Genomic DNA, 15,749 nt, shown 5'->3' with positions numbered 1-15,749 from the left:
GGTATTTTCATCTGTTGAGCATTTGGTAGAATTTTTGAAGTAAGGCTTTGTGGAGTCAGAGAGGGCTTTTTTATACAAGTCTTGATGTTCTTTGAAACCTAGAGATGATTCTGTGATGGATGGAATGTCCTATAAATATCAATTAAGTTCATCTTGTTTAATGTATCATTTAAAGCTTGTGTCTCCTTATTTATTTTCATTTTGGATGATCTGTCCGTTGGTGAAAGTGGGGTGTGAAAGTCCCCTACTATGATTGTGTTGCTGTCGATTTCCCCTTTTATGGCTGTTAGCATTTGCCTTATGTATTGAGGTGCTCCTTTGTTGGGTGCATAAATATTTACAATTGTTATATCTTCTTCTTGGATCGATCCCTTGATCATTATGTAGTGTCCTTCTCTGTCTCTTCTAATAGTCTTTATTTTAAAGTCTATTTTGTCTGATACGAGAATTGCTACTCCAGCTTTCTTTTGGTTTCCATTTGCATGGAATACCTTTTTCCATCCCCTCACTTTCAGTCTGTATGTGTCTCTAGGTCTGAAGTGGGCCTCTTGTAGACAGCAAATATATGGGTCTTGTTTTTGTATCTATTCAGCCAGTCTGTGTCTTTTGGTGGGAGCATTTAGTCCGTTTACATTTAAGGTAATTATCGATATGTATGTTCCTATTCCCGTTTTCTTAATTGTTTTGGGTTCGTTATTGTAGGTCTTTTCCTTCTCTTGTGTTTCTTGCCTAGAGGATGATTCTGTGATGGATGCATGTCTTTGTCCTCTGGGCAACTTAATATTTCAAGTAACTGAATACCAGCCTACCTACCTGCCCATCTGCCTACCCGCCTACTCAAGTCACAGTCCTGCTTTGTCGACTTGCTTATATTGCTGCTGCCACTCCAGTCCTTCTGAAGGTGCTGTGGCTCAAATTGCAGAACCCCGGGTATTCGTGATGGCAATGCCCCTTCCTCTCCCAGCACGTTTGCAGAGGAAACCCATGCCCTTACACAGGGTGACGTGCTGGCAGGGGCTCATCCGGTACAGGCTGGGGCTGGGGGTGGGAAGGGTCTCAGGTTGATCCAGAGGGACCAGATTTGGAGCCAGACATACTGAACCCCGGTCCACACGCAGGGGACAAGATGGCCTCTCTGGTGTGGCCCATTTAGGAAGCTCATGGGGTCTGGTTTTGTGGAAGTTTCCAGGTAGATAGTCTGCCTGGTTAGCTGGTTCTCTTCAGAGAATATGAAATGAGTGCTTTCAAGAGTGGCTCTCAAAGAGAAACCCAACAAGTTCTCTTGTGGCTGTTAAAGTAGCACAGTCACCTTGTATTGTATTGCTCTTTTTGTTTGTTTGTTTGTTTTGTTTTGTTTATTTATCTTTGGCTGTGTTGGGTCTTCGTTGCTGCACACAGGCTTTCTCTAGTTGCGGCGAGCGGGGGCTACTCTTCGTTGTGGTGCACGGGCTTCTCACTGCGGTGGCTTCTCTTGTTGTGGAGCACGGGCTCTAGGTGCACGGGCTGCAGTAGTTGTAGCTTGTGGGCTCTATAGCGCAGGCTCAGTAGTTGTGGTGCACGGGCTTAGTTGCTCCATGGCATGTGGGATCTTCCTGGACCAGGGCTTAAACCCGTGTCCTCTGCACTGGCAGGCAGATTCTTATCCACTGCGCCACGAGGGAAGCCCTGTATTGCTGTTTTTTAATGATTGTTTGCCAAGTCATGAGTAGGTAGATGTTTTGTCACAAATAGGATGTGTTTGTTGTTTCCAGACTTTGAGCAGTGCAGATGGAGGCAATAAACAGCACTTAGAGAACGATGTGGCCATGTCACAGCAGCGCTCTTGGGAACATTGCGGGACTGCAGGCTCAGGGCTTCCAGCCGAACTAATTCACCCACACATAGTAGCGCTGCTGCTTGAAACTTTCCTACTAACCATGGAGCAAACAAGAAAAAAGTGGTTTGTTTTCATTTTTAAGCACAAATCACTCTTTCTTCCATGTTCTTTTGCCTTGAATTGACTAGAAATACCCAGATCCTCACATCGGAGGCTGATCTGCCTTTCCTCTGACTGTCAAGACGGGCAAGCTATGCTTTCTGGCACATGGAGCCCCTCAGGCAACAAGCCTGGATGGAAAAATGCGCACTTGGCAAGGAGTGTCAGAGACATTTAGATTGTCCTAGCACTCGTGCCGGGTTGAAACGTAGAGGAGACAGCAGGAGCATCTTTTCTCAGTGCTGCCTCCATGGAGCAGTGAGTACCTTCCCAGCCTTTACCTCTGAGGGCGGAGTTAGGGGCCGCCCTCTGCACTCACCATGCTGGGAACCGTGGCCTGGAATCTGGAAAACCAGGGAGCAAAGGGGGCGGGACTGGGAGCGGGGGGGACTTGCTAAGTCCAGATGAGATACTGGAGAGTGAAAGGAAGATCTAAAGCAACTGGGGATGGGGAGAGGTGTGGGGATGAGAGGGTGGGAAACCCACTCGGCTACAATCAGTTTTTCTTTTTTAAAAATTGCAGACAACACCGGAGGCTGCAATGTACAGTCCCTGTGCTAAGGGAGGAGGTATTTGTTCTGGCCAACTTACCGAAACAGCAGAGATGTTCTTGACGGGAGGTTGTGGAAGCTTTGCTTCGTTAATTTTACTGCTCCGTCCCAAGAACCCCAAGAAAGAATTTCTGCAAGAAGCTTTCTTCCAGTAATAATGGAAGACAAACAAACAAAAAAACCCCAAAGAGCAGCAACAGAAACCCAAAGCAGAGAGACACGTGGGCCCATCCCCTGTGGAGCTGGCCTTAGGAGAGTCTGCCTTTGCGTCTCCATTCCTTCCCATTACCCACATCTTCTCAGTTTGTTTCTTCTTTATAATCTCAGCGTCTAGGCTCCCAGATCAAGTCCCTCCACATGGCCATGTGGCCAAGCCACACAGCCTTAAATTGAGGACTTGTCCCCAAACTCCACGGGGTCAGGAATATATCTCTCACGAACACTCTAAAAACAAGCCTTAGGTGCGAGTATCACTGTGTTCTCAGGCAATGGATAATAAGACCACCCTGCATTTTGGCAAAACTTTATATTTTTCAATGTACATTTGTGTTCATCTCAGTTGTTCATAAATAGTTCTTCAGTTTTTGAAGGCATATTGGAGGGCAGACGTTATTCTAATTTCAGAGAGAAGGAAATAGACACAGAAAACCTTAAGTCAATCGCTCAAGGTTATCCAGTTGTGAGTGGCAGAGCTAGAGCTTTCCCTCTGAACAGCAGGCTTTGTATTTTCTTTCTGTGACACTGCCATGCCCTCCCAGTAAAGACTTTTTATCCCAATTTTGAATATAGCAGCACTTTGAGATAAAATAAAAAATGCAACAAAATGTGCATAGACAGAGGGAAAATCGTGCTGAACAGACACCATTCCATCAACCGGTCCATTTAACAATTAAACAGTACAGAACTGCTCTTGCAAGCAAGACCCTCTTAAAAGTCTGCCAGAAGTTATAGATAATTTTCTGTTCTAAGGAGGGTTTTTAGCTAGCATGATAGTTTCTCCCCAACCCCTTCCCCAGATAGCTATGGGAGGGATGTTAAAGTTGAGACACATCTGGTTCTTGTCACAATGTCCACAAGGAAAACAAGAAGAGTTCCATGAGGGAAAAACTAAAACCTCCAATGCACGAGTGATGATGAATTGCTCCCGGGCAGTAATCAGCCTTTGGGGAGCGTGCTGGAAATGGCAGTGTTGCATTTTTCTTCCCCATGGAGTGAGAGGCTGTGTATTTTTAGGCAAGAAATCAGCGTGGGATGCTGGAGGTTTGGCTGCCAGGAACACTCACGATGGAAATTTCTCCGACCTGGGTATAATGAAAGAGAGATGAAGGTCTGCAGGAGGGGAGTCTATTTGCATGCCATCTAAAGAAAATGTCCTTAGGCAGCTTCCTGATTCTTCTGCAGAGGTATCAGGCCTTCGCTCGTGGTTTTGGAAGAGAATTCTTTAATTAGGCCGTAGTCAAAGAATCTGTTAAACAGCATTCTGGAGTGGAATGCTATAATCTAGAAGTTGATGCAGTGAGCAAGGGGGCCCAGACTTGGGGGATAATGGAATGGGCAGAAAAGCAGGGCAGATGGCTGTGGAGGAAACTCTCTTGGGAAAGTAGAAATAAAGTGGAAGTAAAGAAAAAGTAATACTGGTTTCCTTTGCCTCAGCTGAGCTAGTAGAGTGTGGAAAGACCAGGCAAATTTAACAGCATCCCAATTGTTAATGAAGAGAACCAAGCGTAATGCAATTTAAAATAAGAATTATATTGTAAAGCTACTGAGATCTACATGGAGGCACTCCTATCCTGACATCATTCCATTGCTTGTATCAGAATCTGCCTTTTTTCTAGTAGGAAACTATGCATTCCCTATCAATCTCTTTGACTATCAGGAATGTATAAGACCTGGGACAAACTGGCCAATATGCCATTTGGTACCATTTCTATGTATTTTAAATGCATAACTTAGGCCAAATAAGAATAGTTGATATGTATATGAAAGCAGATTTTGCAATCTACAATACAATGCAAGCTACCATGGATGAATTTTAAGGCTGAATATATATTTAGCTCTTGTTGGTAAATAGACTTAACGAATGACTTGCCTCTTAATTCAATATATTCTGTAAGCCTGTGAATAAAAAGTAACCTGTGCCTAATATGGCTTTGATTTCTGGTCTGCTTGAATCTGGATAGAGCCCCTTGAGTCGTGGAGTTGAAGGGCTGCCCACAGTGGGCTACTGAGGAAGGGCAGCGTGTGCCCATTTCTCGTGGTGGCTTCCTCCCCGTTTACATGGAAGATGGGCATGGCAGGTGCCTCTTGCTTCTACTTGCAAAGTCTTGCTTCTACTTGCAAGTCACTGAAGAACTTTTACGGTTATACCTTGGCCGGATCAGCAGAATCGTAATCTTGACAGATTGACAAAGAACTCTAGGGATCTTTGGGTATTTTCTGATTCTGCTGGTGAGAAGGAGATGAGATTATAAGATCCCATTGGCTGTGTTGAGCCATGATCAACTTCAGGTCAGGACTTCTGATTTGTTCTCTGCATGTCTGAGGTCTAACCGGGTACCCAGTAGTCATGCAGTCAAAGTCGGCCACCTGCATTTAATCTAAGACCCATTTGGATTAGTTGAACAAATGAAGGGTCAAAACCTCAAATCACGTATGACTGTGTCCCTACTGTGTGTCTGGTACTTTGATATGCTGTGGGGCTTTTTAAAAAATACAAGACCAGAGTTCTTGCCCACATTGGATTTACAATCCAGTGAAGAGGAAAAGTCATAATTGCATGAAGCTATAGTTACAATATGAGGTTTAAGGAATATTCTGCAAAACAGTGTGTGACTAACTGTGCAATGAATGGGACAAGTAAGGATGACAACCAAATATTTAACTATTGGTATGGCGTGTGCCCTGAATTAGTTTAATAAATGACCACACATGTAGTGGCTAAAACAGAAGCACATTCATCAGCTTCCAGTTCCCGTGGGTCAGGAGTCCTGGCCTATCTCACCAGGTCCTCTGCTCAGGGCATCACGAGGCTACAATCAGGTGTCAGCCAGACCACATTCTCATTTGGAGGCTCAGCTAGGAAAAGATCTGATTTCAAGCTCATTCTGATGGTTGGTAGAATTCATTTCCTTGTGATTATGGGACTGAGGGCCCATTTCTTGCTGGCTGTGGCTGGGGGGACACTTCCAGCTCCTCGAGGCCCCTCATGGCTCCATGCCACTGACCTTCACCATAGCTGTCTTCACAACATGAACTGTTGGTTTCTTCATGGTCATCAGGAATCTTGGGCATGACATTCCATCACCTTTGCCCTGTTATTGATTTGAAACAGGTCCCACCCTCACTCATAGGGAGGGAATTATAAAGAGCATGACTCCTGGAGACAGATCACCTTAGACTGTGTCCAAAACAGGCACCAGCCAAATAGAATGGATGCCCTGCTGATCAGAGTAGATACTAGTCATGAACAACCTTGACCAGTGCATTCCAGTGGAACATGAGCTATAAATACAGATAATAAATTTGTAGGAGGAAAGGTCACTTTATGCCAGGACAAGAACTCTTGACCAGGATAGAGGGGAGAAGGGCCTCGTTCCTTTTCATGATTGTTTTGTGTTAGTGGAGACGTGGAGGAAAGGACTGAATTTTTCCACACCTGCAAGTCAGAAGCTCATTCATCCCAGTCTCTCAGCGCATTTCATCTTGGAACTAAAATGCTCTGTGCAAGTTGCCCGGTCCTGACCATGTGCCCATTAGCAAGGCAAGCGTGCTTATTTTCTGACCATGTGCCCATTAGCAAGGCAAGCACGCTTATTTTCTCTGTTTCTCAGAGAGCTGACTGAGGGGGACTAATTCTCTAAAAAGAACTGGAGGCATAAGTAATGTGTTACTTGCATTGATCACCTGTTCTTGCAATTGGCTTCTCTACCTATCTCCCAGACACTACAGCCCTTTACTAACCGTGTCTAATTGGCACAAATGACTTCTTCCAACAAATTGGTAGCAGAGCTGAGACTGAAGGCCTTTGGCGAACCCCACCTCTTGGCCTCTGCTCCAGGCAGCCTGTTGGTAAACCTGAGATTCTCCTTCACCCAGACAACAAACCAAAGCAACACAGGCAGAGAGGTCCACAGTGATGGAGGAACCACGCCAGAATCCCCAGGTCTTTCTGAAATTATATGTGAGCCCTGGAGAACATTCTCCTACATACATCTCCAGGTTCTGCTCCAGAAAGTCTACTAGAAACTGGCCGCGCCCTCCAGACCCCACCTCCCCCCATCCAGCATCCCCAGAAATGACCCAGAGCCCCAGTCAGCATCTCCAGCAGTAGGGCTGGGAGATTCCAGGTTGTGTCGGCAGCCCAGTTAGCTCTGTCATCTCCCTATTTGCTCTCAAGGGCAGTAGGCCTGAAGAGCATCTGAAAGTAAGGTTGTGGCCTCGGGAAAAAATAGCAGTCTTGACATTTTGCCTGGCCCCAAGCGCAACTCTGCTCACCCCTGGGGTGATTCGCTCCTAATCTCCTGCCTTTGTTTTTGCTGACCCACCTAAGAATTCTGGACACATTGCAACTCCAAAATATTTTCATTTCAAGTTTACCGTGTTCCTCTGTTCCTTTGGATTATAGCATCTTGGTTCATAAATTATGTGAAAATCCAAATGAACTTTTTCACTTGATTCTTTTCCGATCATATTGAGTACCCACTATGTGAACAGTGCTGTGCTAGATACCAAGAATACAGAAGTCTTTAGTAAGAGGCAGAAGCATTTAAGAAGCTTTAAAAATAGTATTTCCTTGCCATTTTATGTTCATGGTGAAAATTCTCGGGAAGTGTGAATGTAACCCGAGTACATAATGAGGCCCGTGTGATCCAGTCTCACCACAGTGTAGCACTTAATGAAACAGCCCCAAACCAAAGAGTTAACACGAGTGATTCTGATCTCTACTTGTGTCCCTGAAAGGAGTGGAAAGCCTGTTCATAACCTTCTACACACTGCTTCCTAAATCCAGTCTCCCTCAAGCCCTTCACTCTCCAACAGCTTACCCACAGCAGCAGCCCCAGTCCTGAGTCTCCATTGTTCCAAAAACCTCCCCTCCATCACCTTGTCATCCGCTGCCTGGTCCTCTTTCCCATTTCTTCACCTCAGTTCTTCTGGGACAACAGTAGAGGGAAAGAATCACTAACGCTCAAACATTAATATATTTTATTGCGGCTGTAGTAAATTCAGAAAATTTTAAGATTCTTCTTACTTTGCTTCTCTCTTTCTGCACCATGTTACTCACGGTGGTTTTAAAATATGTGTACAAATTCTTAGATTTCCCTCCCCGCTCCCAGGAGCTGGAGCCTGATTTCACTCTCTGAGTGCAAGTTGTAGTTAGTGACTCGCTTCTAAGGAACAGAATGTAGTGGAAGTGTCAGTGTGTAACTTCTGAGAATAGGTCTTAAAAGGCACTGTGGCTTCCTTCTTGTTCTCTCTTGGACTGCTCACTCTGGGAAGCCAGCTGCCATGTTGTGAGGACACTTAAGGAGCCTGTTGAGAGGCCCATGGGGGAGGAACTGCGGCTTCCTGCCAACACCAGAACGATGTGAGTGAACCACCTTGGAGGTGGATCTGTCGACCTCAGTCAAGACTTCAGATGACTGCAGACCTGGCCAACATCTTGACTCCAGCCTCATGAGAGGCCCTGTGCCACTGAGCCACTCCTGCATTTCTGACTCACAGAAACTGAGATAATAAGTGTTATTATTTTAAGCTGCTGAGTTTGAGAGTAATTTGTTGTGCAGTAATGAATAACTATATAATGTTTTTATTGGCTTATAGGAATGAGATTGTTGCCAAGTGAGTCCATTAATTTGAGGAAGTTTAATAGCCAACATATACACATGCCACACAGTCCCACACATGCATACCACATCACACACACACTACATGCACACACACCACACTATACCACACTCCACCACACACCATGCCACATCAGACACACACACACACACACACACACACACACATTGTTTAAGGGACAGGTGCCATTTCCACAAATCGTTCATTCCTAGGTTGGTATATGCCTCCTGAGTAAACAGCTTTATTAAAATTAAAAGGAGAAAATATTCAGTTTGCCTAAAAAAATCAGGAGAGGTTACCTGAAGACATATGATCAGAATCTTGACTGTGAATTGAGTGTGGAAGAGGAATGCAATTGCCTTAACTTCCTTAACCACTCCCGAGAATAATTCTTAGTGACAGTGAGGCTTGTGGGTTGTGGTTGACCTAGAGAAAGATAGCGATGCTCTGAAGACCATCCAGGATACCTCAGAGACATCTTTGTCAACTCTTGGGCTTTGAGGTAAGCCTGTCACTAGCTGCTATGGACTGAATGTTTCCCCCTAAAATTCATATGTTGAAGCCTAATCCCCAATGGGATGATATTTGGAGGTGGGGCTTTTGGGGGGTGATTAGCTCATGAGGGCGGAGCCCTTAAGAATGGCATTAGTGGGCTTCCCTGGTGGCGCAGTGGCTGAGAGCCCACCTGCCGATGCAGGGGACGTGGGTTCGTGCCCCGTTCCGGGAAGATCCCACATGCCGTGGAGCAGCTGGGCCCGTGAGCCATGGCCGCTGGGCCTGCACGTCCGGAGCCTGTGCTCCACAACGGGATAGGCCACAGTAGTGAGAGGCCCATGTACCGCAAAAAGAAAACCAACAAAACAACAACAACAACAAAAATATGGCATTAGTGCCCTTATAAAAGAGGAGGAGACACAGGATCTCTCCCTCTGCCACATGAGGATATAACAAGAAGACAGCCGTCTGCAAGCCAGGAAGCGGGTCCTCACCAGGCACAAATCTGTCAGCACCTTGATCATAGACTTCCCGCCTCCAGAACTGCAAGAAATAAATGTGGTTTAAGACACCCGGTCTATGGTATTCTGTCCTAGCAGCCTGAACAGACTAAGACACAAGCCCCTGTTCTCTGTCTGAAAGCTGTTCCCATTGGGAAATAGGAAAATGCCAGAATAGCACCTCTATAACTGATAAGGGTCACTTCAGAGACTGTGACTTATCTGCGGGCAAGTGGGCTTCTTAACACTGAACCCCCAAACAGACTGCCATACCTGGTCACAGACTTACAGTTTGGAGGAGCAAGGGACACACTTGCTCTCTGCAGGCAGACCAGGAGGGAGAGGGTGTGACTGGGTTTAGCACGTCCAATTTCTCATCCTAAGTCACCAATTGCATTCAGACATCTCACCCCCCTTTCCAGGGTGGAGAGAGAAAGCCAACACGCTGGTGCCAGGAATAAATGCTCCTGGGCTTCCTCCACGTGGAGGGCAACCTCAGGAGAAGGAAAGCAGCCTTTTCTCTGCCACCATCAACAGCTCAGGATAAGGCAATGTTTCTTGATCCTTGAGTGGATCTGGGGAGCTCAGCTCCCTGTTCCTTAACTCTGTTTGCAAGTCGTCCACAGAGACCAGGGGAACATATTCTTAACCATTTGGAAAAGATCTTTTGGTATAAGATAGACCAGAAGAAAAGGGAAATTTACCAGTACTGAGGGAGGATCCTCCCTGCAGGTGATGGGAGTAGATATGACTCAGTAAAGCTCTGTTCTCCCCATAATCCCTTTCTCATTTTTATTTGCTATTTTATCAGCTTTTCACATTGCATAGCACCAAATATAGTGAAATATAATGTCATTCCAGGGTCCTGAAAGAAGAAGCAGGTCAACTTTAATTGTCTTTCAGTAACATAGAAATTCAGGAGAATTTTCTGGCATTCCATATTTTCAGCAAAGTGGAGTATCTGCTCTACTTACTAAAAATGACAATCTCTCCCCACCGTTTCCATCTGCATTTACGTTCTGTGCGTACTGCTGAGGTAGCTTTTTGCCCTGATGTTTACTGCCAATGCATTTGCATTTTCTGTCACAATAAATAACCCAGTAAAACCCTCCAATGAGTAGGTTCTAGCCCTGGCTCTTTCTAAGCATGGAATCACAGACAATGATTTATAGTTGTGATGGCCCAGAGGAAGGGATAAGTGGACATTTGTAAAGGAAAAATAAGTGAATTCAAACAAAAGCTCAATGGCTGTTAGGAAATGAAAGGCGTGGAACTTCTATAACCATTAAAGTCGTGGGTGGAGAAGGAGGCCATGGCAGGAGGAAGCTCTCATTCCACGGGCTGTGTCTGTGGGTCACCACTGTTTCCCCAGCACCCAGTATGTCACGAGCCTGTGAAGCAGACACTCTCGTATCCCCACTTCACAGACAAGAGAATGGAGTCACAAAGAGTTTGAGGGCTTCTCTGGGTCACACTGTTAGAGAGTGGCAAAGTCAGGTGACTTGTTCACATTTGTTCAGCGATTAAGACCTGGGTTGAGAACACAATTACATAGTTCACCTCCAGACTAGGGTTAAAAATTCAGGATGCCTGGTTAGATTTGATTTGCAGATAGCAACAGTGTTTTTAAGCATAAGGATATCCCAAATATTGCATGGGATATACTTATGCTAAAAAATTATTTTTTGTTTTTCTGAAATTCAAATTTCACAGGTACAGTGTCCTGTACTTTTTTTTTTTTTTTTTTTTTTTTTGCGTTATGCGGAACTCTCACTGTTGTGGCCTCTCCCGTTGCGGAGCACAGGCTCCGGACGCGCAGGCTCAGCGGCCATGGCTCACGGGCCCAGCCGCTCCGCAGCATGTGGGATCTTCCCGGACCGGGGCACGAACCCGTGTCCCCTGCATCGGCAGGCAGACTCCCAAAAACTGTGCCACCAGGGAAGCCCTGTCCTGTACTTTTATTTGCTAAGTCTGGCAACCCTAATCCAGAACCCACACTTTTAACCACTGCACTGCACTGTCTTCAAGATGCTCAGCTTCACTGCAGCTGGGGAGAAGGATCCCCCCTGTCATTTTAGTTTGTATGTCTGGATAGTTTACGTCATATGTAAATTTTTGCATCTCATCTTCATAACCAATGTGCAGGGTCAATACTAAGAGGAATCTGAGGCCTAAAGAGCTCATGTCTTTTGCCTTAAAATCACACAGAAAATGCTAATTACATCTGTCCCTTACATGGCATTTGCCCAGTGCTGGTGCTCTTTTAAGAGCTTTATACCTATTTTCTCACTTAGTCCTCACAAGTCCTGCAAGACAGTTCCAATCATTATACCGTTTTCATAGATGGAGCAATAGCATCACAGAGAGGTTAAGGAACTTGTCTGGAGTCACACAGCCAGCAGGTGGAAGAGCCTGGCTTTGAACCCAGGAAAATCTGGCATCAAAGAGTATACTCTCATCCACTGTGCTACATTCACGCTTTAATTCACAAATACAAAAAAAAGCTGTAGCTTTGTAAGTGCCAACTGCTGGTCCACATGTGTCTGACTCCATTCTAAGTAAAGCCTGTGTGTGTAGTATTGGATCGAGGAACACAAAGAGTGCTGCGTGGGGAACATGAAAAGCTGGAGACATCATCCTTGTCCCCAGTCCTCACCACGGCAAGGACTCCCCTGATCAGCTCTGTCTGATTTTGTAAATAAAGTTTTATTAGAACACAGCCAGGCTCGCCATTTATGTATCACCTGTGGCTGCTTTTGTGCTTCAACCACAGAGCTGAATAGTTGCGACAGAGATTCCATGACCAGCAAAGCCTAAAATATTTACTCTCTGGACCTTTATAGAAAATGTTTGCTGGCCTCTGATCTAAAGAACATACACTCGTGTAAAAATCATTTTACATGTGAAGAAACTGAAGCCCTCGAGGGTTAAATAAGTTGTTCAAAGTCAAATAGCTAGTGAGTAGTAGCTCAGCTGCAATTCCAATCCAGAACTGTCTGAATCTCAAGTTTAGACCAAATAGTGCCTTTGATAAGCCAGGCTAGCATTGATGTTAAGTCGTAAGTTGACTTGCACTCCAGTTAAACATGCAAAAAATTAAGCTTCTGTATTTTTCCTCTAATTGACTTAATATATTTTTAATGGATTCCACCCCAGGGGTAATGAGTAAACTAAGTGCAGGCCAATCTAGTAAACTCAGTCTAACCCAACAATTTAAATAGTCTCATTAGATCATTCAGGCTGTGGTGAGTCAAACACACAGTTTTACAGATTTCCACCCTCTCGGCTTCTCCTTCAGGAGAGCTTTCAAGGTCCTCATGGCAGTGGGATTGGGGTAGGGAGTGGTCCTCACATACATGTAGAATTTTCTGGCCTCTGCCCTGCCCTGGTCTGGTCCCTGGCCCTGGGACCACTAAGGTCTGACTGATCCCATCTCTTCTCTCTGAGTGACCTTGCACAGATTCCCTCATCTACAAAATTGTGATCATAATAAAAGATCAGTGGCTTCTTTGTCCCCCTCGCAGGCCTCCCTGCCGGCCCTCTCAGCCTCTGCAACTCTGCTCCCCAAGGTGCATAGACGTTGAGAGCCCACGGGGCCAGAAGCTTCTCCGTCAGGGTCACCATCCCTCCCCTCGCACCATATCGGAAGAAACCACTAGGTGAACTTCTCTTAGACCCTGCAGCCACCACTGGGACGTGTAGAGAAGTGGGTCACTGGCTCTGCTGAGTTGTTGGCCCTCACCTTGACCTTTGCAACTCATCCTGCACAGCCAGGACCTTGACTGGTCCTTGGCTTCCCCTGCATCTTTCCCCTTTTCCATAATCTCCCAAAGTAGAAGAAATGGACTGCCCATCTTCTCTGCCTCATACCATGGCTTCTTTCTCCTCTGTCTTAAGGTAAAACTCTCTGTTCTAGTCAGCCAAGCTCTAACATGTAATCAAACTAGAGGAATGTAGACAGTGCCTTTTGACAGTGCCTGGCCGTGAAGACTGTTGACTTGCCAAGGAGGTCAAGGAAGGGAGCTTAGAGACTCGAGCTGGTGAATGGCCTCTTTCTTCCAGATAGAACCTGTTCTTTTCCTTCCCTGGGACAACTGGGGTTTATTATTATCCCCACTGGAGAAGCACTCCAGCAGACCCACTAGATGGGGATGTTGTAGAAGGGAACAGAGCCCAGATGTCTGGTTGGCCTAGAGGTCTCCAGGGGCCTTCCTAGCTGGGGGCACCTGAGCCAGGCTTTTTGTTACACTCTCAGGTACCATGCAAGCCCAGACTGGGGGCTTCTCACAGCAGATACCGCCTCCCACCCCCCGAGAACCTATGTCAGGGGCCACTTGACAGGGTGTTGAGACACACGCTTCCCATCACTCACCACACTCATGCTTTCCCAGCCTTGACAGATGGAATCAGCCACTGGAAACAGCAAAGGTGGGATGAAGAAAAATCTATGAAAATAAATCAATGTTTCTATCAAGGCACCATGAGAAAATGTCTGACTGAAGAGTCATAAAATGTGGGTGGTATGTTTGGAAAAGCCTGTTTTACAAGCCATGCTGGTATTACGTAAGTTGGGGGGTGTCCTCAAAGGAACAGACAAACATCCTCCAGAGGGGCTCAAACAAGCCTCAGTAGAGGCCCATGTGAAGACCGCTTGGAGAAAGCATGCAGTGTAAACTAAGATGATGTAGATAAAGAACAGGCTACCGTTTCAACCATGAGCCACAAATTAAAGTTTAATTATACAGGTGCTACAGGCTGTAGTTTCCAAATTTGGTCCCAGCAATAACTCCCATTTCAGTGTTTGAATCTGGGTGGGCTTATGGCTCACTTGTCCCCAGTGAGGTGCAGCAGAAATGATGCTGTGACTTCCAAGGCTGGATCAGAAAAGATGGGTTCAGTGTCTATGCTGCGTAGTCAATTACCACAAATACAGCAGCTAACCGCAATGCTCATTATGATTGCACACTCCCTGTGGGTCAAAAGTCCAGGCACAGCTTAGCTGGATTCTCTGCTCAGGGTCTCCCAAAGATGAAATCAAGGCATTTGGCTGGACTGTGTTCTTGTCTGGAAGCTCAACTAGGGAAGGAGCCCCTTTCCAGCTCCCTTGGCATTCTGGCAGAATTTATTTCCTTGGGACTGTCCAATTCGTGGCAGCTGACTCGTTCAAGGCAAGGTCCTAGCTTGCTGCGGCTGCCATAACGAAACACCACAGCATCAGGTGGCTTAAAGAACACAAATTTATTTCCTCCCAGTTCTGGAGGCCGGAAGTCTGAGATCGAGGTGTTGGCAAGTCTGGATTCTTCTGAGGTTTCCCTCTCTTTGGCTTGCAGGTAGTTGCCTTCTCGCTGGGTCCTCACATGGTCCTTTCTCTGTGTGTGTGCATCCTGGGTGTCTCTTTGTGTGTCCTAACTTCCTTTTCTTATAAAGACACCAGTTGGGTTGGATTAGGGACCACTCTCATGGTCTCATTTTAACTTAATCACCTCTTTAAAGGCCCTATCTCCAAACAGTCACATTCAGAGATATGGTGGGGTGGGTTAGGACTTCAACATATGAATTTAGAGAGAACACAGTTCAGCCCATAACAGCAAGCAATGGACAGAGACAGTCTCTGCTTCTTGGAGTCCCTCACTTCTGGAAAGATCTAGGCCTTCTTTTAGAGAGTACATGTGATTAGGTCAGGCCCATTCAGGATCATCTCCTTTTTTATTAACTCAAAGTCAACTGATTAGTAACCTTAATTGCATCTGAAGAATCCTTACACTTTTCTCATGTAACGTAACCTAATCATGTGGGCGACAGTCTGTTGCCTTGGCCACATTCTTAGAATCAGGGCACAATTCCTGCTACTTCAAAGCATGGGGATTACACAGGGTGTAGACATTAGGGCACAACAATCATGGGGGCCTCCCTAGGGGATGTCCACCATGTGCACCCTAAAATGTGTTACAATGTCCGTCTGGTTTGCTGGGATGCTCACCTGGAACTCTGTGCCATCATATGAGGGGTCTGATTGCACTGCGGCCTCCATGCTGTGAGGAAGCTCAAACTACCTCACGTAGACAGGCCTTCTGGAGAAACTCGAAGCTTCCGTGAAGACAGACAGATGTCCAGGAGGCTCCCAGCTGCTCCAGCCCCCATCTGACTGCACTGCAGGAGAGACTCCGAGCCCAAACCACCTGGCTGTGCACTTCCCAAATTCCTAGACAACAGAAACAATGCGAGATGATGAAATAATTATTGTTTTAAGCCACTACAATTTGGGGCCTTTCTCTATGTAGCACTAGTGACTAGAACAGCAGGCATTCCAAATGAGAAGCTGCCCCTCATAGACGATTCTGGGATGAGTATTACAAGGAATTTATTTATTTGGCAAACCTCCCT

Source organism: Leucopleurus acutus (assembly GCF_964270905.1).
Source record: "Leucopleurus acutus genome assembly, chromosome: 4".
Taxonomy (NCBI): domain Eukaryota; kingdom Metazoa; phylum Chordata; class Mammalia; order Artiodactyla; family Delphinidae; genus Leucopleurus; species Leucopleurus acutus.
The sequence above is the reverse complement of the archived record's forward strand: the minus strand, read 5'-3'. Positions refer to the sequence as shown.